Here is a 25408-nt window from a genome sequence, read left to right as displayed (position 1 = left end):
TTCCAACAGAATTGCAAATCACTTTCTCCAATGTCGAATTTAAATTCATGAAACATGTTATGGCGCCTGTGAAATTACCTAGAAGAAGCGAATAATGGAATAAACAGATAAATCTCTCATCATATATGATATATGCCTTTCTGCTTTGATGACGTTAAAACGTTCAAGGAAATGAGCTTGATGGAGATCTTCATGAGAATACCATTCTTCCTGTTCCTTGGAGAGACTTCCCTGCATGCAATGGCTGCAGTATTTGACTGCAAGGGGAGCTGCACACACAGACATCCATGGTAAAGTTCAGGACGTGACTCCGGAACTTATTCCACCTTATGGTAATCTGCCTCTGACGATTAAGTATTAAAGGCAGCTTATGTCCAGTTTGTGAGTCTTCAGGACTGCTTTGTGTATTAGTTGATATAGAAACAATATCTGATTCAATGAAAGTGCAATGTTTATATGATCGTGACTTGTACATTCAGATAACCATGGTAACAGCCCAATCTTTATGCTATGCAACACACATGTTCGTTTCTTCGGGCTGTGTCAAAAGATTTATAGACAGTTTCTTCTTTGATTTTGGGAGAATCACATTCTCAGTCTGTGCAGAGTTGCATCCCTTGGGCACACCAGAAACCTGTGATCATGGATTGGAATCCCAGTTCACTCGATTATGTTTCTAGGTTTGTCAGTACTTTACCCGTGCTCGTGGGTTGCACCAAAGTGGTTAAAGTCTGACAACTGCATCATATCAAGCTTTCTTCCTTGTTTTGACTTGAATAAGGTAAAGGCGGCGTTAAACCCAACTCTCTCACTCACTCACTCACTCACTCACTCACTCAGACATACTCCTTCATTAAGCTGTAACGCAATGCGATGACATGGAGATACTGTTATTGGTGGATATTTGGCTGATTTGGTTCATTTGGATGACTAGATCTATGAAAAAATATCTTCGCTTGGAGCAAAATTAATACTTCTTTCCTCCTGATTGCTTGTCCTCCACCTTGAGTGCCTTGGGGATAGTTTTCGGTGGTTCTGTCATGGCTTGTCATTATTGATGTGATTATTACATGAACTGCGCCATACTGTAGCCTTTTCTGGTATCCCTATGATGAATAACATGAGCTGATGAAGACGACAGATATTAATGATCTATTAATGGTTAATTTGTCATGGAGGTTTTACATTGCGTCCTAATGTGTCGTTACCCCCAAACGCAATCTTTATCTCTCTTGTTACGTTTTTCCCTTCCCTGTTAATTTAGACGATGAGAATTTGATCGCAAAAAAAACAAACTGTCTTTTGTCGATCAATAAAAATTCCTTTGAAGCTCTTGCGTGAAGATATTTGATATTGTATTGCAAAAGATATCACAGACATGTTCTCATATGGGCAAGCATCTCAACGGGAATGAAGAATGTAAAGTTTATTAGGTAATATAAAAAAGTCTCGGTTTCATAGTTTTCTTATTCTTTTTTAGATCAACAACATGAATGGATGGTATTTTGGAACTAGAGAGGAATGTCTCAGTTTGATTCGTGGATGACACTCGCGAGATATCTTTTTGTACTGCATTGTATGAAAAAGAAAAGATTCTCCATTTGTTTGAGTGGCTATAAGCTTGTAAATCAAATTCTGAGATGTCTCTTCTGGACTTCAACATGCCGCTGGTTTGGATCAGACCAGCTAGAATTAAGATAGAAAAATCCAATTCTGATGTAGAAACGTAATTTCCTTCTTTGGCTTTCCTCTGGGAAATTAACTTTCAGAAACGTTCCGGTGTTGGTGTACTCTTTGTTATGGTTTTGTCCTGGTGGAAGTGTTCAGCACCAAGTGGTTGATGTGCCCTGTGAATGGTTCTGTCACATGTTGCTTTTCATATTAGGGCTGGAAGTTATTAATGAGAAAATTTAAGAAAACAAATATATAATTGCTATTTGATATCCTGTACACAGGTGAACAGGAAATCCTCAATTCATTCAAGTCAAATTCAGAAGGCACAGTCTGTAATTCTGTGATTTGGATGATTTCACTTGTATGCAGTAATGAGGGAATTTTGAAAAAGTGATGAACTCATTGGGTTGATTTTTAGATTTAAAAGAATTGTTTTAAACATGTTTGTATACTTGTTTCCTGGGCAAACTAAATATGGGGGCTGGTTTTGACAATGGCTGATGAGTATAGATAGAAATTGAGGGAAAGTCAGAGGCACTCACTCACTCACTCACTCACTCACTCACTCACTCTCACTAAAAGCAGCATAAAACTTTGTTCACTTCCTTGCTTCGACCACCTGCTCCAACACTACCCACCCACCCACCCACCACCCACCCTACTTAGGCTATGCAGCACATAGTTCTGCCGGTGTAATTACTGGTAACTGTAACCATTCAGTGCAAGCTGATCAAACCAAATTCATTTCACCGTCCCAATTACAAATAACAGCGACCACCATCATTAAAGTACAAGTTTATTCCAAGGACAGACAAATAGACATCAAAGAGGTTTAATTGACCTTTTGTAATTACTTGTGGGTAAATTAGAGAGTGGCTGTCAAATGAAGTAATTTACTGATGAAATTCGATACTTGTGTGTGCAAGGTTTGTGTTCTCAGCCAGATACTCTCTTGTTTGCGATCTTAAATCTCCGTTCTTCATCAAGCCATAAAACTTGAGTCTGTGACAAAGGATGGCCATGGAGTTCAGAGATGTTACAACATTCATGGTTAATTAGGAGTGGTTTCTGTATAGATTTAGAGCTCTGTACAGCACATAAGAAAGAAGTCTATTTGTTCCGAATAACAGGTTTGATTGTGATTAATTGTTGTCTGTAAAAGGTAGAAGGTTTGAAAGAAGAAGAGGTTGAGATTTTATAAGTACATTTTACTCTAGGCACTGAATACCTATTGGTGGTTTCCTGGTGAAGACTTGTATTGTTGAGATGGGGTAAAACAACATTCACTTACTGTATGCTCAGATAAAAAAAATTGGTGTTACTACTCAACTTTTGATAAGGATAATCGGATACCTTGTTTAAATATGCACTGAACATGTGAGAGTTAGTTTTGTGTATCATGGGAAGTTATAAATACTTGATCAAGGCCATGTCATACCAAATGACATTAAAAGATAGGACTTGTTATTACCCTGCCTGGCGCTTGACATGATTGGGCTAAAACAAGGAATGGTCGGCTCAGAGTCAGTATACTGTGTCTGAGTGAGATATTAATGTTAGCCTGCACCATGGTATCTCAGTGGGCTAGCGCTATAAAATCACACAACACACACACACAACACACATTAATCCCCATTCTACTTCACCTCACCCTATCAAAAGTGGAGTTGTATATATTTAGCCAAGTGGTCATGGTTCCTCCTGCCATACCAGGGTTTGATTCTCCACATGGGTACAAGGTGTGAAGCCCATTGATATTGATGAACCTTGCACAAACCTAACCCACTCAATGTTTGTTCTTGAGATGAAACCAACTTTTCACAAGATGTGTATATATGCTTAGTGTCATGGACAATTTAGCTAGATAATATAGGATTTATTGCTGATTTAATTGTGGCCATTCGAGCAGAATGCAAGAAGATCTCTTATTGGATGTCAGATTTTGTTTGAAAGGGGAGAAAGGAAGATCAGAGAGGGATGTGTTATTCACTGAAAGGAGTTGAGAGAGATCTGTTAGAGGCTATATTATGGGGCCTCAATGATGGAAATGGGCTATTAGAAGTGTCATAACAGACCTCGTTCCCATTGACCACAGATCAGAGACGGGGGGATACTTTGTTGGATTCTGATGATCGAAGATGCTCACTTGCGGAGGAGGGTTCATTAAGAATTGGATTTAATATTTGCCAAGAGTCGCCACACTTTGTCTCAAGTTATAGTGTGATTTACTGAGGAAGTTGAACACTGGACCGTTTAATGTCTGTCAGTAGTTGGACCATGATCAAGAGGCGTGTTCATTATGTTTTGAGATAGCACATTGAGGGAAGTGTTTGTCCCTGTAAATTAGGTTCATTGGGAAACACTTTGGTTTGTTGACTTTGTCAAAGACTCCATGATGTTTGGTATGGCTTGGAAGCTGTCATCAGATGTCTGTTTTCCAGAATTTCTAGGTTCATCAGGAAACGTTTTCGTTTGTTATCTTAGTCAAAGACTCCATAATGTTTGTTATTGCCTGCAAGCTGTCGTCAAATGGCTGTTTTCTAGAGTTTCAGACAGCTAGAATTCCCTTTGGATGTTGCTTGGCATATTTAGCTTGATGACCAACCTTCAAGATCTTTTCATACATTAATAGTTGATTTTTCTTTCTGATTAATATGTGATTGACATTTCTTAAAATTGCTAGAGTTTCCTTTCAAATATTGAAATAGGATTGATTTGAACAAAGCCTTCAGCTTGCTTTGATGCACTCTGGATAATCTGTGACTGTTTTGTAGAACTTCGTCATTATGTTGACCTTGGACAAATATTGTGTTAGAATTGATTGATGGGTGGTCATCTTTAGCCTCTCTTGAATGGATAAAGAACTGTGTGATTGAGAATAAACCACATCCATCAATCTGAAATGTCAGCTTAAAGCAGGAAATTTGGGGTTGATTTTACTTGAACATTGGTGAGTTGTGTAATCTCTGTTCTGCTGGTTGCTTTGATATGTGATCCTGTCATTGTTTCAGGGATGCCTTTGAGAATGACTTGCTGAAGACAGAACACGAAAAAAACCTTTACATTTTTAGTTTGAAAGAAGCACATAATTTCTGACTAGTTGCGAGCTCTGCAGAGCAGTTTGAGTAAGCTGACTGGTTTGAATCCCAGATTGATTCCAATAATTTTCCAAATAGTCTGTCAGCACCATAGTTAAACAGTGTTGCGTTTTTTCATACTACATTACACCAAACTTACTCACACAGTTAAAATTCTTAGAAGTACATCATAAATGGCTCTAGGGTTCCGGTTAGGAATATAGGTCCCCAGCAACCTATGCTTGTCATAAGAGGTGGCTAAATGGACAGGGTGGTTGGGCTCGGCGACTCATGATTTTAATCACTGGATTGTGTGATCCAAATTCGCTTATTTGTCTTCATGTAGCTGGAATGTTGCTGGCTGTGGTGTTAATCAATAACCACAAGGAGAACATTATAATAATCGTCCATGCCATGATACTGCTGAAGTATTGACAAAATGGCATAAAACCAAACTCACTCACTTAGGCAGCAATGGTGGCCCAGTTGTTTCATTTGCTGCAGTTTCCCATGGGTATACCAGAAACATATGATCATGGGTTCGAACCTCGGTTCGCCTGATTATGTTTCTAGGTCTGTCCGCATTATAACCATGCTTGTGATTTCACCACAGTGTTAAATGTCTAATACCTGCATCACTTTTGGCTTTCCACTTGTCAAGTTTATTATACCCCCAACCTTTTAGGTCGGGGGTATATAGTTATACCAAGGTTCCGTCTGTTCATCTGTCCAAAAACTTTGCCTGCGCGATTGCTCTTAAACTATTCAGTGGATTCATCTCAAACTTAGTACATATAATCTGTGTCATATGGATGGGTGCAGTCAAAAGAAAAAAAATTGTTTTGATTAATTTTCCATTTTTTTATGAATTTTCAAACCCTAACCCTATCCATTATTTAATTTGAAACTACTGACACACTAGGCGGGTCGGGGGTATCAGTGAGCCACGCTCACTTTTGCCCTTGTTAAATGCTGGTATATCTTGTCCAAACATTGCCAATTCCTATTAAATACCACACTAACTCATTCCTTCACTTAGTCATTGATGTTAGTTTTATATGTATTGAATGATTGTCAAAGCCCTTCTTTGAGTTGAACACAAACCATTCAGAACATTCCTTCTCTTTCTTTGATACCTCTCATTGCATTCCCTGTCATCCATTCTCCATCTCTAAAGTTAATCAAGGTACTGACTAACCTAAAATGATGTTCTGTTAGCGGTAATCAGGAGACGGACTGTAGACACTGGGATCCTTATCAAATTGCGCTGTGTTATTACTTCGATGATGCTTCTACACAGTGCAATTAAGTGGCTGGCAAAATGTAAATTCATCTATACCAGTGGGATCTCTGGCAACAACACTGTCAGACTAAATATGAAACTGTCTACCAACCTTTAAATGCTGAGTGGCATCTACTGATTTAATTGCCTTTCAATAATGATTTCATTTCCAAAACTAGTCTTGCTTATAGATCAATACAGTATAAGATATCAGTTTATTTATTATTGTTATATGGTGTTAGTATTGCATCAGATTTTTGTGGAATGATACGAAACTTTCTTTATCAAAGGCTTGCTTCAATCATGAGGAATGTTTCAGTGTTACGAGACACTTGAGATACTTGAGCACTGTTGGTTGTGGAGAGTCCTTGAATGGGTTTTTCTTTGTTGTTTAATGCCGCACTCAGCAATATTCCAGCTATATGACGGCGGTCTGTAAATGATTGAGTCTGGACCAGACAATCCAGTGACTGACATCTGTGCATCCATCCATGCTATTGGGATCAATGACATGCATCAACCAAGTCAGAGAGCATGACCACCCGATCCCGTTAGTCACCTTTTATGACAAGCATAGTCGCCTTTTACAGCAAGTATGGGTTGCTGAAGACCCTACCCCGGATCTTTATGGGTCCCTTGAATGGGTGACTGTACAGCGGATTGGCTCCTGAGAGTTTCTAGAACTTTGGTCCTGTCCCTCACTGAAGCACACTTGGGCATGTGACTTTGTTCGAAATATGCCTCTGTTCACCAGCAGTGAATGGGTACCCGATAGGATGAGATGGTAATGTATATTCACCAGGGAGATAAGAATGAAAAATCGAGTGCAGATGGATCCAGTGACCGGGGTATTGATAATGCAGCACTTCAAGCTTATGTATAGAGTTAGGCACTTTTAAGTGGATTATATTTTTATTTTGTATTAGAGACAGCTATTGGGGTGCAAGTGGCCAAGTTGTCTAAGGTGCTAGACGTCACATGCAGAGTTGTGTCACTCGACATGCCATGATATGAAAGGAACATTGTTCAAAGAGGATATTTGCGCAACTCATTTTCCCAGAAGCAGCAACAGAGTAATAACATCCTTATGGAAACGAACCACCTCTGGTCTAGTAGACAGAGTGTCTTGATGCAGAGCAGAAGGTTAGTGGTATGATCCCTTGGTTGCGTCATACCAAATGACTTTAAAGGATGGTACTTGTTGTTACCCTGCCTGGCACTTGGCATTATTCACTCCCTTTATGCTCAGATAAAAACAAGTGGTGTTACTGCTCAACTTTTGATAAGGATAATCAGATGCCTTGTTTAAATATGCACTGAACATGTGAGAGTCAGTTTTGTGTATCAAGGAAAGTTATGAATATTGGATCCATGCCATGTCATACCAAATGACATTAAAATATGGTACTTGTTGTTACCCTGCCTGGCACTTCACATGATGGGGCTAAAACAAGGACTGGTATCCATGTTAAACTGCTGCATGGCCCTCAGTGGGCTAGCACTATAAAACCGACATTGGTCCGGACGAGCTATGTGTGTGCAATAACCTTGCACTCTACATTAAAGCCCATTTCACTTCCCCTTTATCTCATAGAACAACTTCCTCCTTTGTGTTAGTGCAGTCATAAATGAACAGTATCAGCTTCAAGCTGGCTGGGAAATCTCTTAGTTTGCCTCGCTGCTATCACCATTTGAAACTATCAATGGAAGAAATTTCAAAATTCTCCTGAGGATGGTGAATGGGCCAGTGCTTATTATTCTCCCTGTTTATGTTACTGAAAAAAAGCCTACATTACCTACAATAATAAAACGTTCATGATAATGATAATGAAGAATTTACTTTCATCTCTGATCATTGAAGGGGCGGTCAGGTAGCCTAGTGGTTAAAAGAGTTCGCTCGTCACGCCGAAGACCTGGATTTGATTCCAGACATGGGTACAATGTGTAAAGCCCATTTCTGGTGTCCCCCGCCGTGATATTGCTGGAATATTGCTAAAAGCAGTGGAAAACCATACTCACTCACTCACTCACTCACTCACTCACTCACTCACTCACTCACTCACTCACTCACTCACTCACTCTGATCATTGAAAAGTGTTTTTAGTTGATTCAATATAAAAATAACATCTTCCTAAAGAATGGGGCACACGTGTCCGAGTCTGAGGCGCTGCTATTGGCTGTGCGGAGTTGCATGAGGTGTGCCAGAAACCTGTGCTGTGGGTTTGAATCCCAGTTCACCATGATTATGTTTTTAGGATTGTCAGCATCATACCCGTGCTTAAGGGTTTCACAAAAGTGGTCAATGTCTGAGACCTGCATCACTTCAGGTTTTCCTTCACATGAAGCTGACATGCCATCATAGGACTGAAATATTATTCAGTATGGCGTTAAATGGAAATCGCACGCTTTTCGAGAAAATATATTTTGAGCCAACAAAAGAAACCATATGTATACATCAGATCAAAAAGAAAAATCGCTTTGTCGCCACCCTTGACTTCTATAGCTGCAGAACAACCAATTAATATGTAATGGCCTTAGAGTTAAATACACATTCATTAAAGACAGATTATGTGAAAGGATCATTAGAGATCTCTACATCAACATATCTCATGTTATTGAAGGCAGTGAAGTGACTTGTGTCACTCCTGCAGGTCATGATACGTTCCCGTTTCTCACAACCGCTCAGCTAACTCGGGTTTAAATTACGTTTATGGAGGGAAAACGCACCGCTGGGAACACATGTTTTTATGCTCCTTCTTTGGTTTTATTTTCACAGTGAATCTAATCTGAGTTATTGCCAATCTTATATTGCAAGGATGGTCTTGAGGGCCGTACAGACTTTGACAGATGTTGGTGTTCTGTTGGGATGAATATCCTAAAATGTGTGCATTGTATTTTAGTTGTCATACATGAGGAGGAATATTTTACATTTTACATTTATAAGCTATTATAAGTGTCTAAAAACTAAAAAAATCTACTACCATATTCATCCGTGTATATCACATTCTTTTTTCATCAATAATAAACAACTACTATATTCTAATGTGTAATCTCCATGTCTGACAGCCTGAAATGATAAGACCGCCTCCGTGGTCTAGTGGTAGAGTGTCCGCTCGGAGAGCGGAAGGTCTGGGGTTCGATCCCCGGCCACGATATACCAAAATACCCCAAAAGATGGTACTTGTTGTTACCCTGCCTTGCGCTCGAAATTAAGGGGCGAAAACAAGGACTGGTCCACTCTGAGTCAGTTTACTGTGTCTGAGTGGGGTATTCATGTTAAACTGCGGCATGGTTTCTCAGTGTGCTAGCACTTTAAATCGGCTCCAATCCGGAAGAAGCAGCCACACACGGTCACGTGCATGCATGTCGCTATATAAGTGCAATAATCTTGGACACGACGTCAAACAACCATTTCACCTCAACTCACCTCAACTCACCGAAATGATATGAAGGAAACGTCAGTGCGTATTATACATGAGATTTTTTCCCCAGAATTTAATTGCCCATAATTAGGGGTGTATACTATATACGAGTGTGTATGATACACAAATAAATACAGTATTTCGTCAGACAAGATGGAAGTTGTGTCTGTACTGTTGGGTTTTTGTATATAGTTTCTGAATCCCATGCCTTGAAATATATACAAAGTCTGCTGTTCCACAAAGCGATCATAGCACCAAGTTACCAACTCCCATACTTTAACATAGACTTATGACTGTCATAGCACTACAATTGCTTTGGGGAATGGGCTCTGCTTCAATGGCATGAGATTAGTGATGTCATTTGATTGTGATGTCACATTAACCGATGATGTCAAAATGGCCTGCAAAGCATTGTGATGCAATTTTATTGCAGCAACATCTCCTTGAAAGCATTGTTTGATCTCAACCAATCGATGTCTTCTGTAGATGACAGTTTTTGACGATAAGCTATATTAACTTGAATTGGAATTGGTTTAATTCTTATTTGGGAATTTTTACTGACATTTACTGTAGATATCTGTCTCTAAGCTGGTGTAGATATCCCATGATATGTGAGGCATTGAAAGAATATAATGAAGTAGAAATCCTTGTCAATCCTGCCTGCCTTTGAAACCACAGCTTCTAAATGCTGCATTTGAAGATACCGATGTTGAATTGTAACTGAAGATCAGTGCAAAAATGAATGTCATTATGAAACAGTGATCAGTTTCTTACCGACATGTGGGAAAAGAATTTAAGATAACTGATATCAAACAGATGTGGAAAATCTGCAAAATCTGCAAAATCTGCAACCTAAACAAGATAGATGAAATACATACACTTTTTTACTATACTGTCCAAACGATAGCACAGAAAGACAGCTACTTCTTCAGACAGTAGATCTATTATATTGTCAATTTGATAACAATTTTGCAAGTGTCTTAAATCCCTGTTCTTAAAAAGCCAAATCTGTTATAAAACTTCTCTGACTTGTGAAGAACCTACCTTGTAGACAAGTCTAAGACATGGCGTTAATCTTTATAAAACTATTTTGACTTGTCACTAATGTATTTTCGTTACGTGTTTGCTGTCAAACAGATTATGAGATATACTAACTTTTATGTATCTTGTATAATAATAATAACAACAACAACAACAATAATAAAACTTTATGCATAATGTATTGTAAGCTTGATAATGTCACTCACGGCCGTTGTTATGTATTAATGTGCCTCTGCAATCATGAAAATAGACGAAATGTACGTTGATTTGCTGCTGAAATGGTGCGATTTGAGCGTGTGTAAGAAACAGATTACTACACTTGTGCCTGTCAGATTCCATTTATCTTACAACTCGTTGTTTCAGAACATACCTAACTGGCTTTCGCGTGTTGGATATGTTTTGAAACAATTCGCTGTGAGATAAATGGTATATGACAGACACTCGTGCAGTAATCTCTAAGTAACTTTGAAGCTTGGAGTTTCGTCTGTCTCTAAAGGAAGAATCTTCACTACCTATTGATTTCTTTGTTGTAAATGTTTAATATGAACTGATGTAAGGTTCTAATGCTGACAATAAAGGTACATTAGCAATTCAAGTCTTCATAAGTAGGATAACAGTATGCGATTGTTGTGTTAGTAATAATGTTTATTAGGTTTTAAAACCATAGTATCCTTGTCTGAAGTTGATTAGTATTTTTCCTAATCCACTTAACACCAGCTGAATGATTTTAATGGAGAAATGATATTGAAATAAGTTGGAGTTAGAATGTAGCAACAGTAGAACTTAGATATAACAAACTTAAAGGTACCAGAGGAGTCAGTTCGTTATATAAGTTGTTTTTTTTAAAGGTTTTCGCTCGGAAAGGTCCGCCATCTTTGCTAAAACAAAATAATACAGATACATGTTTATACGGGTTTTCTTCCGCATCTACCAGTGATTCAGTTAAAAAGTACCAAATGATACAACTTTAAAAAAATTAAATGCAGTGGTCGGAAGAAATTGTATCTGAAGTATTTATTTTATCAGAATAATATATTCCAATATCACCGAAATTAATTTAAATATTATTGAATGAAATTTGTTTGTTTTACAGACAAGATTAGTCCAATTACATGGACAGGTAAGATTAACATAATGCAAGTTTAACAAGGTTGAATCATCACATGTGTTGATTCGCCGCAATTGTGTTGATTTGCGTCTGATTGCGTACAGCCAATTGTCAGTGACACTTGACACTGAGTAAGATTTCTCAGTTCGCTATACACATCACTAATTAGTGGTAGATGGGCTTGACGGTGATCAGATACCAGTTTGCTATATCCATTAGTTCGCTGTAGAGAGTTTGTTATGTACGTAAATTTTATATGATAATAGGAGATTTTTTAACAGTTCGTATCTGTTTGTTCGCTCCATCCGTGTTCGTTATATCCGTGTTCTTCTGTATTCTTGTTGTGTGTAGACAATTAATGACTGTCACTGGGACATAACGGGATATATCTTATGAGTAACACCAATCTGTGTGGGATACACAAATATCAACATTTGTTCAAAATATGTATACCGAGGGAAACAAATAAGGGAACAATGAAAAATAAGGAAAATAAGCTTTACTGTCAGTACATTTGAAATAGCGTGCATACAAATTCAACACATGTCTGAATGAAATGTTGAGATGTGTTTGCATGCATTGTTTCCAACACATTTTTGGAAGACAAGGCTGGGAACCTATTATAACATCATTTTACTGTGTCTGAAACTGAGTGTTCCCTTACTCTGTTCCATCAGTAAATTTGCCAGTAATATGCAGATCATAGCTGTCGAGTGTTATCACTGAAGATCAAGTCTATACTACTCAAAAGAACTTAGGAAACACCAGATTCTTTCAAATTACTATATGTCATGTCATGACTATAATTATCCCCCGCCGCGCGAAAGCGCGAAGCGGGGGATATAGTATTCACGACCGTCCGTCCGTCCGTCCGTCCGTCCGTCCGTCCGTACGTCCCACCTGTTTGTTGCCGCGATATCTCAAGAACTAAACACTGGATTGTCTTCATATTTGGAACTATGGTGTATATACAGACTCTGCAGACACCAGTCGGTTTTGGTGACCTTGATCCCATTTTCAAGGTCACAGCAGACAAATCTGCTTTTAGAGTTGGAAAATGGTGTTGCCGCGATATCTCAAGAACTAAACACTGGATTGTCTTCATATTTGGAACTATGGTGTATATACAGACACCGCAGACACCAGTCGGTTTTGGTGACCTTGACCCCATTTTCAAGGTCACAGCAGGCAAATCTGCTTTTGGAGTTGGAAAACGGTGTTGCCGCGATATCTCAAGAACTAAACACTGGAATGTCTTCATATTTGGAACTATAGTGTATATACAGACTCCGCAGACACCAGTCGGTTTTGGTGACCTTGATCCATTTTTCAAGGTCACAGCAGGCAAATCTGCTTTTAGAGTTGGAAAACGGTGTTGCCGCGATATCTCAAGAACTAAACCTCTCGATTGTCTTCATATTTGGAACTATGGTGTATATACAGACACCGCAGACACCAGTCGGTTTTGGTGACCTTGACCCCATTTTCAAGGTCACAGCAGGCAAATCTGCTTTTGGAGTTGGAAAACGGTGTTGCCGCGATATCTCAAGAACTAATCGCTGGATTGTCTTCATATTTGGAACTATAGCGTATATACAGACACCGCATACACCTGTCAGATTTGGTGACCTTGACCCCATTTTCAAGGTCACAGCAGGCAAATCTGTTTTTGGAGTTGGAAAACGGTGTTGCCACAATATCTCAAGAACTAATCGCTGGATTGTCTTCATATTTGGTACTATGGTGTATATGGCGGGGGATATTTCGTCACTCTGTGACAAATACTTGTTATATGAAAGAATTGGGTGTTCTTTAACTTCTTTTGAGTGGTATGTAATTGTGAAACGTTACAGTGAGGTGAGGTGAAATGGGGTTCAACGTTGCGTTCAAGATTATTGCACTTATATAGCAACATGTCTGTCTGTCTGTATGTCTGTCTCCATCCGTCCATCTGTGTCTGTATGTCCATCTGTCTGTCTGTATGTCCATCTGTCTGTCGGTCTGTGCTTGTAGTCTGGACTACCGATTTTATAGTGCCAGCCCACTGAGATACCATACCTCAGTTTAACATAAATACCCCACTCAGACACAGTATACTGACTCCGAACCGACCAGTCCTTGTTTTATCCCCTTAATGCCAAGTGTCAGACAGGGTAACAACAAGTACTATCTTTGACATCCTTTGGTATGCTCTAAGGGAGGACACTCTACATTACAGTGGCAAATGTTTATGACTTGTAAATAAAACGAAAAAACCCATCTTTAATGGATTATTGGATGAATCATGAATTGTCTCACTTTCCAATAAGGTTTTGACTTGCATTGTGGTATGTGCGGTAATATAGGAGTTTCCACAACAGAGGGTTATGCCACGATATTCTTATTGATCGGGACTTTCCTAACTATTTGCGTTTCCTGTTTATCAATCATTTCACATTTCAGCAAGTGCAGTTGGAAGGGTGGCTGTGAATAATTAGACAGTATTAGATGCTGAAATGGAAAGTGTCACATTAGGCATTTTGAGGCAGTGGACATAACAAGTGATCCCACGAGATGCCTGGCTTGAAGCAGCAGACAAAAATATGACATGAATATTACATGAATATATCACAGTGATGAATGGTAGGTGAACTGGGGACTCTAACAGATTGTGGTTCAAAATGAATTATTTGTGCAACACGATCTGGGGAGATGTGAGTGACAATGACTTGTGTTTTTTGTTTATTTATTGGGTGTAAAAATACTATATTTTCAATAAGGAAAATTCCAATCAGATATTCAATCCATAAAAAGTACACTTGTTTGCCTGTTGAAGATAAAAACATTCACCTTATTACCTGAAATAACTTCTCAGGAGTGATATATGCCCACAATGGTGAACTTTATAGATAAAATCTTATAGATTGTAAGTAGATTGCAGGTTTGTCTCTTCATCCTTGGAACCAATTTGGAATATTACTTCTTTGAGGCTGTGCTCTGAATCTCAAACTGACAAAAACAGTTTGTGTTTTTATTCACTGGTTGTTTACTGAAGGGCTCTTGGGCTTATTTCAATTCATGCTTTTTGTACTTCTGGATATTGCTTCTGTTTTCCCTCATCGTATTGCACATGGTTGAGGTCCACCCTCCCCTGTCTGGTGTCTTCACATTCCTGCACAAATAAATCTTCCGTGTAGCGTGAAGTCACGTTTCAGGGAGAGGATGAGGAGGTGTGTCAGGATTGGGTACCAAGTGTTAATAGCATCTTATTGTGCCCCTCCAATCCCTGCCTCATTTGCTCTGAAGCTTATTGTTGTATATCTATGTGGGTGAAAATAATAACGTTTTTTCTCAAGGGAATGAGCTTGTTTCGGACAAAGGATGTGTAAGGGAAGGGATCTCAAAGACAGCACTTAAATCTTAATATCGACTGATCCAACTTTTGTTCCACAGCGCAAACAGTGTACTTTGAAATCAAATGCTGTTGCACGAGGTTTGGGATTTTAATTCAGCTCACCTGAACTGCAAGATTGCGTGTCTTGAGGTTCAAAGAGATTAGTGATGTCATTTCATGGTGATGTCATGTTAAAGGCCGGATGACATCACAATGGTCTGGAAAGCATTGTGATGCAATTTCCTTGTAGCGATATCGCCTTGCAGGTGTTGTCCATCATCTACATCCCCTGTAAATGTTAGACAGTTATGAAGCCATATGTTCTGTGAAAGTGGAGTCATTGAAACTGCTTACTGCATTCCAGAATTCAAACACAACTGTCATGGCTGCCATATTGAAAATGTCTTTTTGCCCAATATTCACTTACGATGGTTAGCTCAACTGGTTGAAGACTTGATGACCTTATGGCATCTGGAATCTTCCCAGTCAGCAGTTTGCCTACAATTTTGGTTTCCAGTTCATAATTCACAAAAATTGATGGACAACAAAATCTTGTTTGTGGATATACTCTTTTAAGAAGGATGATCAGGATCCATTATTGGTCAAGCATTTCTGGAATTCAATGATTAGAAAAGAACTATTGTAACAATAAGGCAGTAAAAAATAAGGCAAACATATTGTTATATTGTTTCGATAGTTAGTTCTTGTTATTACGCCCAGCCTCATCACTACATCTTCGTTGTATTTAATTAACATCTCTCGAGTTTTATATACACTCAGTATTTGACCCGTGAATATCCAAGGTAGAATAGGTCTTCAGCAAACCATGCTTGCCGTAAAAGGCGACTATGCTTCTCATAAGAAGCGACTAACGGGATTCGGGTGGTCAGGCTTGCTGACTTGGTTGATGCATGTCATTGTATCCCAATTGCGTCGATCGATGCTCAGGATGTCAATCACTGGATTGTCTGGTCCAGACTCGATTATTGACAGACTGCTATCATATAGTTTGAACAAAGCATTCACCTGATGAAGGGCATGTGGTCCTGAAATATCGTAATAAAGAATCCATGTTATCCATAAAACATTGGCTATTGTGTATTCACTTCACCAATCATCAAGCTTCGGTCATCAAAGCATTAATGCCATACTGATAGACCCATCACTTTGACATGTAAGAGTTGGTTCTTAATAAGGAACAAATGATTTATGTTTGTTTTTTAAATGTTTCTATGTGATCTTTTATCTGACAAATGAGACACAATGTGTAAGTGTATGAATTACTGACTTCGATTGTCTGCGCAATATATTACTTTTTGTCTCAAAGAGATAGTTTTCTAGACTTGAGTGTGTCTGTGCATAAGCTACATGGCATTAAATGGCTTGAAATTCAATAAGTAGTACAAGACTCTGACTGCGTCTTAGGCAGATGGTGGTGCTGAAATAACAAGATGTGAAAATGATATGAATTAAGATTGTACCAAGAACAAGAATTTTGTTTGATGAAAGCATTTGAAAATAACAACAGGATGCTGAGGCGTCATTGCATCATGAAATTGAATTCATTTTTATCTAACCCTTTTCTTCTTTTCATGAATACATTGACAAATAATGATCGTGCCTCGTCTTGTGTCACTTTGAAATGGTAGGTGCAAGATGTGAACTGGGCTCAGTGGTGAATTAAGTCGGTCAAAGCAGGAGATAGAGTTCCTCTCTGAAGATTGCCTTATTGAATTGCTTGTTACAGAGGCTTTGGACAGATGAATTGCCAGTAATTACGCTCTACACACGACTAGGCTGTTTCCTTCATTGAACCTGTCGAGGAGGGTGTTCTTAAAAGATGCCTTCTTCTATGCATTCCCTAAAATGTGCATTTGAAGATCTGGATGGATACCTGAAGTTTTGTCAAATTCGCTCGTATATATTTTCTTTACCCTATGATGAATTTCAGTTAATTTCTACCACTTCCATGAGCACCTGCCCTTACTTGACCAGAAAGGGAGACTAGACTCTGTTCTGGCAGCCTTGGTAACTTTGTTTGAAGTCATTCTAAGCCTTTGTTGTATTTACTTTCAGATATTTCCTTTATTATTTTGACCTTGGATTTGTTTTATTTGTATTTTTTGGACCGACCTGAATTCGTGGGCCACAATCTAAACCATAAAGAAAGAAAAATATTTGTCCTTAGATATAGAACTTAAAAAATACTGAACTATTTTTGGGGAAAATGGAGTGAATATTATGGAGCTGGGCTGAAATGTTGGACTACTCCAGGTTTCTCCCTGTCTCTTGGTTTGTCAGCAAGTCATGTGCTGAAACACCAAACTGGTACATGTCCAAGACTTGCATCACTTCACATCAAAATGACATGCCGTGATGGAACTGAAATGCTGTTCAAAGAAGTGTATGCCCCAACTTGCCCACTTGCCACTTCAGTGTTTCTTGTCAATTGAAACTGCTTTGAGGACATAACCCAATTTAAGATGTCTAACCAAGCTTCAGCTTTGACCGAAAACGTAGTCACCACTCAACATATCAGCTTTGGATACAAAATTCGGATGGCACTGCTGATAATGTCCGTGGTTCACATGATACGATGACGATGACGCCAAGGCAGCAGTCAGTAGGTGACTTCACATCCTTGGTTCATTACAGATATTAATTTTACTTTTTATATTTGATGGTCATATTGATCTACAGAAATGGGAGAATTTGTTTATGTCGATCAACTTAGAGGTGTGCATAAAAAACATCAACATTAAAATGTCATTAGCCAGTCGGGCTTGGGACATTTCAGAATCTTTAGCCCAACCAACATTTTGCATGCCATGTGCTTGCAGGCAGGTGGCTATTTCACAGACTGGGGCACGGGTGGCCCAGTCGTCTAAGGCGCCGCGATTCGCTGTGCAGAGTTGCGTCCCTTGGGCACGCCAGAAACCTATGATTGTGGGTTCGAATCCCGGTTCGCCCCTATGTTTCTAGGTTTGTCAGCACCATACCCGTGCTCGTGGGTTTCACCGATGTGGTAAACGTCTGAGACCTGCATCACTTCGGTCTTTCCTCCCACATTAAGCTGACATGCCGCGATATAACTGGAATACTGTTAGAAGTGGGGTTAAACCCAACTCACACACCCATATTTCACAGACTGTCTGGTGCAGATTTGATTGTTTACAGGCTGCTGTTGAATTGCATGAACATCAACAATCAATACAAGTGTGTGAATGGAGTTTCAAGTTCCACCGTACGTGATAGACATGTCACGATTATAATATACAAAGTTGTAATCTTGCCCAAATCAATCCAAGTCTCATGGAAAATGTGTATTCCAAAAGAAAATTTGTTAAGCCTTGGTGTGGTAATTTAGCAAACTGATTTATGGAAGCTACGATGAAGGCAAGTCAAGGATGTTTAGTGATATATGTGATGTATGACAGTTGTGAGAGGTGAAGACGTATGGCTCCAACAGAGCTACTGTTAATGATGCATGGAAATAGTTTGGAAGGTGTGGTGCCCTCATCATTGGCCTTTTGAAAGAAACGACTTAGTTTATTTATTTCGTGATCTGTTTTCTTTTCCAAAATTTGTTTGATCTCCCAGGTAAGGGGTATTTATGTTAGGTTCATATTTCGACCTATTGGTGATTGTATGGAGAGCTTATATGGTTTTGGAATAAACAGGTTTACGTTTGCAATAATGTTTGGGGTTGTTAGAAACTGTGTTGCCTAAAGTAAAATGTTTTTTAAGCAAAGGTTGAAGTGAATGTGCTGATTTTAAATCCGATACAAGGCACAGAGGTAGCTGTTGTTGTGTAGACTGAGAGGACCAAATAAACACTTCAAATGTTATTGGAATTCCACTTTAATGCTTGGCAAGTTTATAAACATGTAGGGGTGCTGTATTTATCCACGTATGAAGTATTCCCTTAAAGATTACTTTCAAGTTAATAACCTCCATGGTCTTGTGGATAGTGTCTGGCAGGAAAGTGGAAGGTCACTGGTTTGATCCCCAGGATGCGTTTCACCTAGAGAAGTTAAAAAATGGTACTTGTTGTTGCCCTGTCTGGTGTTCAACATTAAGAGGCTAATACAAGGACTGGTTGGCTTGGAGTCAGGATGCTGCGTCTGAGAGGGGTATCCATGTTAACCTGTGATATGGCATCTCAGTGGGCTAGCACTATAAATCTGGCATTAGTCCGGACGAGCAGAAGCAGCCGTACTTATTTAAGTGGAGAAACATCGAACAGTATAAATAACAGTATCTAACTTATTAAAATATTTTAACCACGTATAGACAGATTGTTCATATAAAGAAAAAAGTAATAATTTCAATAGTCGAGTGTGCAATTTTTGTGTGTAATTGGGTAAATATTTTTGTATTTATGAATTTCCCTCAATTCCTAATGCGCGGCTGCATTCAATATAGGATGACATTGACAATGTCACAATGCAGTGAAGCCATAGCTTAATAAAGCATTGGGGGCATGGGGGGGCCCAGTCGTCTAAGGCGCCGCAATTTGCTGTGCAGAGTTGCATCCCTTGGGCACGCCAGAAACCTATGATTGTGGGTTTGAGTCCCGGTTTGCCCCGATTATGTTTCTTAGTTTGTCAGCACCAGTTAATTGCATTGTGCATACACAATACTATACCAGCTTACATTCTTAAAGATTTGATTACACTATCGAAGTCACAGACATGCAGACAGATTTACAAACTATCTATGATTCATTTAATGTCTCTTTGTATTTATTTTATACACAAGTATGAAAATCAGTTGGTATTAATGTCACTGTTATGGTATCAAATAAAGACAGATGAGCTGACACAGATAGAAAATGGCCTGACAGACAGATAATTAGTTAAGTCACCCAAGTCATGCTTTCCTGTATATTAATGCATTTTTCACCCTGTACAAAATGCTGTGAAGACAAACACAATTATTAAGTTTTCCCCTGAACTTGAAATTGTCCCCCATGGCGTAATTGGTTTTCTACTGGTTATGAGAGATGAATTTGATTTCATGTGACTGTGCAAAGCTGTAAGCTTTGGAGAGATGTAATCAGGGAATTTAGATTTGACTAGCATATGTTAGAGTTACTTTCAAGGAATACTCAAAACTCTGTGCTTGTTGATGGTCACAATGGTGCTGAGATGAAAAGAGTGTAACATCACAGTCAAGATTATTGCACTTATATATAGCAACATGCACTGAGTTACCAAACTGCCGTTTAGCACATACCGTATTTGACGTAATAAGCGCCCCGCTCTAATAAGCGCCCATGGCGATATTTGTTACCGTATATGACCGCGGATAAGCCGACCCCGTAGATAAGCCGAGGTGTTAATTTGACCATTGAAATACGAAAGAAAATGATATGACCCGCAGATAAGCCGAATCAGGAATTGAAAGACAAAAAACACTGCGAAGTCGGACTGCAAGACATGTGCCGGTACTCGCAGATATTCAAAAATATAAGATGAAAAACGTTGTAATTATATTGAAAAAGTCATTATTATTTCTAATAAAGATTTAACAAACCAGTCATCCACTTTCATAATGTGGGAAGCTGTTTCTCGTGGGTTTTTTTAATCTCATAATGATCGTTATAGTTGCCATCAACAACCAAGCGCCATTTTGTGAATCGGTGTATATAGAATTCTGAACCCGTGAGAAAATATATCAGCTGGAGCGAAAACTCGCAGTTTGAATTCAGCATCGTAAGCATGGCGTTTTCGTTTAAAACTCATGATGAAAATGTCAGTCAGTAAAAATATACCAACTTTTATAACCCCCTTTACACCACTATTGTATGTTAATCCAATTGAATTAAATAAACTATCATACTATGAACACATTGAATGACCATCACTTACTCACAGGCTTTTCCAGTTTATTAAACTAATCTCTCGAAAACAAAGGAATTAAGCCCCTACTCCCAACACGATCGCTAAGCACCCACAACTTGAAAATGTTTGTGTAAACAACATGACAATAGCAATCGGCCCGTTATTATCAATGCTCATTTCCTTGTGTACCGTGTTGCTTTAAACAACAGGAAGCAATCACAGTGGTCACCGTTTGTGACGTCACAGGAAACAGCTGATCACATGTTTTTGCAAATGGCGAACGGAATAACTCGCCAATACAGTTGTTTATTTGCCCCTTTCAATAAAGGTAGACACTTGTTCACTATCAATTTATGAACTTTGCAAAACGTACGTAATAGCTATTGGCGATTTTATCTGGGGATTATATATTATAGCTGTGAATTACGTATATTGTTACATGTAAAGATTGTGGAGTTGACGAAGAACGATAAACTTTGAACATTCAATTGAAAACTTATTATCGGAAGTAGTAACATGCATAACATTTTTTTAATAATGACAACATTGGTGTATAATAATAACTTTATTGATAATTTATAACAATAATGGCTCTAGTTGTGGCAACTTCCAAACTTTCGGGAAGTTGTAATCTATCGGACCGTCATTCAGGCGATGTTTCTGACAGATCACGATCTGAAAAATACTATCATGAAAGTGTATCCCGTGGATAAGCCGACCCCTTTCTACAGAATCTTTTTTCTGGTCCTCAAAATTCGGCTTATACGCGGTCATATACGGTAATATATTGGCTAGTGAACAATTCCAATTAGCACCCCTTCCGATTGATCAATTTACACAAGACTTATTTATAATACGTGTGTTACATGCATCCTTAATTATTGGCAATTAAATTCTGAAAAAATATATCTGCCGTATATAAACATTTCAGGCCGTCAGCGTAAACCACAAAATTTATGATCTTTCAACTGTTGTTTTTTACAAAATAATATTCTAATAAGAGCCTCCTATTTCTAATTTTGAGAGCGCCCTGGGCGTGTATTATGTCAAATACGGTATGGTATACCCCACTCAGACACAGTATGCTGCTTCCAAACACCTGGTGACATCACTGGTTTTCAGGGAAAATAGCAGTGGAAATTATCAGGATGGATCTAAAAAAATCAGTGACGACACCAGGTATTTGCAGGAATGGTAGTCCGCCATATCAGGAAACAAATTCCATCATCAAGGAGAATGAAAAGAAACCCAACCAAACATCCCTGGTAGATTTGATTCCCATGAAGACCCAGGTTAGAATAGGTCTTCAGCAACCCATACTTGTCTTGAGATGCTACTTACGGGATTAGTTGGTAAGGCTCACTGACTTGGTTGATGCATATCATCGTATCCTGATTGCTTGGATCGAGACCGCCTCCGTGGTCTTGTGGTAGAGCGTCCGCCCGGAGAGCGGAAGGTCCAGGGTTCGATCCCGGGCCGCGTCATACAAAAAGACGTTAAAAGATTGTACTTGTTGTTACCCTGTCTGGCGCTCGGCATTAAGGGGCTAAAACAAGGACTGGTCGGCTCGGAGTCAGTATACTGTGTCTGAGTGGGGTATTCATGTTAAACTGCGGCATGGTATCTCAGTGAGCTAGCACTATAAATCGGCATCAGTCCGGACTAGTACAAGCAGCCACACACACACATACACGTGCATGCACGTCGCTATATAAGTGCAATAATCTTGGACGCGACGTTAAACCCAATTTCACCTCACCTCACCAGCTTGGATCGATGCTCATGATGTCACTCACTAGATTATCTAGTCCAGACTTGATTATTTACAGACCACCGTCATACAGCTGGGATATTGCTGAGTGCGTTGTTAAACAACAAACAAACAAACGAAACAAAGCACATATTTGGCATATTGCTTATCATTAAACAACACAAACAACACATAATCACGAAATAGATTTGAGTTAATTACTGACTACAGTTCATGCGATAAATTTCATACAATTTTATCCTTATGCATCATGGCCCAGTGATTGTGATGCCCTAAACTTGCATGGAATTGTTAGCTGCGTGATTGAAAATGGTGAAAAACTCAACTGCTCAACCGCAATGGTTTGTTCAGAAGGTGCCAGTGACACCTCAAGCTGATGGTCTTGTGGTTTCAAGGTTGAACTTCTGAAGAGATAGAAATCTTCAATTTCAAGCTTGGCTATTTATGACAGGCATAAGATTTCTCTTCAAATTTTGACGAGTCAAGAAAAAGCCTCCGAGACAATATAACTGTCATTGAGTAAATGAGCGTCCCCTTTACCAACACTATTAAACCAAGTTCAAATTTTTTTGTCATGAGGTGATACTGTGATGTAATGTTGCCCACCAATTTAAGGGGCTATCACAACGAATATTGATTGATGGAGGAAAGTCTTCACAACGTCCTTCTGAAAGTACCTCAAATATTTGATGCTTCCTGGAATGAGCCTTCAGCTGCAAGGGCATTTCATGGGACACTGCATTTTGATCCCCAATCCATATTACTCCCCGATGGGCATTTTCCAGCCTGCATTGCTGGTTTGCAATCAGGTGAAAAAAGAACAGAAATGGTACCCAAAAAATATTATGTCTGCCCTCAATCGAGGGAAAAACATTATAGAGGAAATGAAAACAGGTTGTAATTAAAACTGGACATGCTTAGCGGAATGTGAAAAATGAAATAGACGAGTGTTGGCCATACATGTGTAATGAAGAAGTTAATGAAGGCTTGAAATGCACAGGAGATATTCAGCCCATTTTAGATTTGTATCAAAGGTGCAGGCTCTTTAAAACTATCACTGCTGGATTCTTGGCTCATTCTTGTAACTGCACACACTGGCATTTTAACTTGTGTAGATGCATTGCCTTAGATCAAAGTATTGTTGTGGTATTTATTTTTTGTTTTTCAAATTGTCAAAGGTCAGATATTTTAATCTTATATTCATTACTGTGAAGGTTTTGACAGAAAATATTTAATCTTAAAATGTGAAGAACCATAGAATTAAATTGTTTGTTAAGATTCTTTTCAATATTTAAATCACAAATTGTATTAAAAAAAGTAGTTCTAAATTTATTTGACATGACAGGAAACATGTTTTACCAGATAGGTCGCAACTGTTTCCCAGTTGCATTCTTCTGACTCTATTGACATTGCACTTAAGTGAACAGGTCTAGCTGTAGTAGCAGTCTTCTTATCTAACTATAGCAAGTCTCCATAACCTTGATGTCAAGGTACATTGTCAGAGAGCGACAGAGATTATCTGCTCAGACGATTACTGATTACTAACATTTTTTCGTAAGGGGTGTGTCTTTCCCCTGTATGATCACAAATGCTTTTTCATAAAAGTGTGACTACAATATGTAATGATTACATTATATTAGTGTCTTTTTTATGCTGCTGTAGTTAACAAGAATACACATTACACAGAGAATTATTTAGGATTCCAAACTGTCATTGGGATTTCCTTATATATCTCATTTCCAGAAGTATTTTAACATTGCATTCAACCCATGCTTGCCGTAAAAGGCGACTATGCTTGTCGAATTAGGTAACAGGATCAGGTGGTCAGGCTAACTCACCAGGTTGATGGATGTCATCGTATCCCAATTGTGTGGATTGATGCTTATGATGTCAATCACTGGATTGTATGGTCCAGACTGGATTATATACAGACCACTGTCATACAGCTGGAATATTGCTGGGTGTAGGGTTAAAGAACCAACCAACAAATGATACAATACAATACAATACAATAATGTACAATTTAACCTCTTACACTTGTATGGTCTTGTTATCAATGAAATACAAGTCCCCTCGACCACCAAGCCATCACATTAGTTATGATTCTATTTACATGAAATGAAAACTTTTAAATTCCCATTTGGGAATTTTGCTGACAATTGAGCCCTAATATTGGCCACTGAGGAGGCCTAGGTAAATCCCTACATACATGCTGTCGGTTGATTGTAATATATCATAGGCAAACACAGTGTCTCTTGTGATGTTATTCGTAAAAGCTTTCACAGGTTTCTTTGTTGATTTGTTTGATTGTGTTTGGGCAATGGTGTAGCCTTATAGTTAAAGCGTTCACCCATCATGCCAAAGCCTAGGTTTGATTCCCCACATGGGTACAATATGTGAAGCCCATTCTTTTGTTGATGATATTGCTTGAATAGTGCTAAAATCAGCATAAAAGAATACTCACTCACTTGATTGTATCTGCTCTGTGGCCAGACTCTAGGACTTGCTGGGATGATAGTACACTCAATACAGCTACAATACAGCTCAGACAGGATCTGTACTTAAAACATATTTCACTTGTGACTTGGCTGTCCAGATGATGGTACCTGCTATGTTAATAAAAGCAATAATACCCTTTCCATAATCATAAGCAATCTCTGCTAAAAGCACACTCCATTGCTGCTTATTAGAAAACAAAAACAAGAATAAAAAAAACAAACCAAAACCCCAAACCAAAACCCAAAAATTCCAACTGTATCCTCAGGATGTGCTTATGAATCATTATCAAATACTGATGAAACCGGGTGTTTGTGA

The 25408-nt window shown here is 38.7% G+C and overlaps 1 protein-coding gene across 9 annotated transcripts in view; it reads left to right on the top strand.

Moving 5' to 3' along the window:
• LOC124135962 (poly(rC)-binding protein 3-like) overlaps nt 1–25408 on the top strand; it is a 358312-nt gene that overhangs the window by 134057 nt on the left and 198847 nt on the right. The gene's annotated exons all lie outside the window — the stretch shown is intronic.

Source organism: Haliotis rufescens, unplaced genomic scaffold (assembly GCF_023055435.1).
Source record: "Haliotis rufescens isolate VD_foot unplaced genomic scaffold, xgHalRufe1.0.p SCAF_4, whole genome shotgun sequence".
Lineage (NCBI taxonomy): Eukaryota > Metazoa > Mollusca > Gastropoda > Lepetellida > Haliotidae > Haliotis > Haliotis rufescens.
The sequence above is the reverse complement of the archived record's forward strand: the minus strand, read 5'-3'. Positions and strand labels throughout refer to the sequence as shown.